Source organism: Physeter macrocephalus, chromosome 6 (genome assembly GCF_002837175.3).
Source record: "Physeter macrocephalus isolate SW-GA chromosome 6, ASM283717v5, whole genome shotgun sequence".
Lineage (NCBI taxonomy): Eukaryota > Metazoa > Chordata > Mammalia > Artiodactyla > Physeteridae > Physeter > Physeter macrocephalus.
In genome coordinates this window covers 52,586,210-52,587,861 of record NC_041219.1, presented here as the reverse complement: position 1 = coordinate 52,587,861, position 1,652 = coordinate 52,586,210, and positions in this window count along the sequence as shown.

Genomic DNA, 1,652 nt, shown 5'->3' with positions numbered 1-1,652 from the left:
TCCCTGGTGGCGCAGTGGTGGAGAGTCCGCCTGCCGATGCGGGGACGCGGGTTCATGCCCCGGTCCGGGAAGATCCCACATGCCGTGGAGCGGCCATGGCTCACGGGGCCAGCCGCTCCGCGGCATGTGGGATCTTCCCGGACCGGGGCACGAACCCGCGTCCCCTACATCGGCAGGCGGACTCTCAACCGCTGCGCCACCAGGGGAGCCCAAATCCTGCGTTTTTAACAAACTGCAGGTGATGCTGTTGCTGCTGGTCCAGAGACCTGCCTACCTGCTTCCAAGATGCTGGACCAGTGGTTGCCAATACTTTAGCAGAACAAAAGAAAAAAATTGAGGACCCAGCTCCCCTTCAGATAAGAACTGAACTCTTAGTAGCCATTAATTGAGAAAACACACTGAAAATCTCTGTGCATTCAGGAAAGCTTTTACACCTTTTGGCAGAACACTAAAGGGCTGAGTGTTAGACTCAGTGTTCGGTTACAGTTGAGGCCATTTGCCCCTCACCTTTGCTTAAACGCACACTAATTTCAGCACATCACTGGGACTGAAGAACGGGAGCATCTTACAGCAGGTATTGCATGAGAAATATTTGGATTCTCAAGAAGACTTTTATTGTGGTTACTTCAGTAGGTTCTAGTGAACAAACTGCAGGTGCTAAGTTCTGAAAACTACAGCATTAGGGCTTCCCCTCCAACCCCGTGGTCGTTACTGTCTTAGTAGCCTTTTAAACACATAGTGTCTGCTACCCCATAGTGTTTGAACATCTCACATAGGTACTTGACGAGACTATTCCAAAGTCCCTGATGAAGGATGATGAAACTGTCTCCCCATCTTTCTCCTCTGACCAGGATTTCTTGTTACATTCTTCTGTGCTGTAATTACCCTCCTGTACGCACACTGAAGGATGTGAACAAAACACTATATACAAGGCAGTCTACATAACTTGCAGGTCCCCTAGTAAAGTAAAAACTTGGGACTCCTTCTTAAACAATTGTGAAGAATTTCAGGACTGCAACAGGAGAGCATTAAACCAAGCCGGGCTCTTCTGAGTGCAAGTCTGTGTAGCTACATAGGTTGTGTACTCACCAAGTCAGTCCTGACTAAGTCTGTGATTCCCAAACCATTCATAGCCTTCATCTTCTGTGTTCCACTGTTGATGACAACTGTATGGCGTTGACATTTAAAAAACTGGTTTTCCAGTCCATAAATTTTTCTTCAATCAGACTTGCAAGGAGAGAATCTGACCAAACGCACCATTAACCCACCGTGCTGTTTAAAAGAGGCTCTGGTTGTTTCTGTCTGTTCAGATACCTGATATACATGATATAGAAGTAGCACATTTAAAACTATCACTGTCTTTTTTTGTGCACACAGCAGAATATAATTCAGGAAAATTATTTTTAGGAATGTATTTTCCAGAGCAATGTTGTCCCTAGGATTCATAGTTTGGGTAACTGTCAAAAGTTGAGAGTTTTATTTCCAGCTATTAAACTGAGTGACAATCTAAAGCCATCATTTGAACAACAGTTTTTAGCCTCCATAAGTAGACCAAACATTACAAAGAGCAGTGTGCTTGATTCATATGTGTAGTCTGTGGTTTTTGAAGTTTGACTGGTGCGAACAAACTGTGTTTTGGGTGCTTTGGTTCT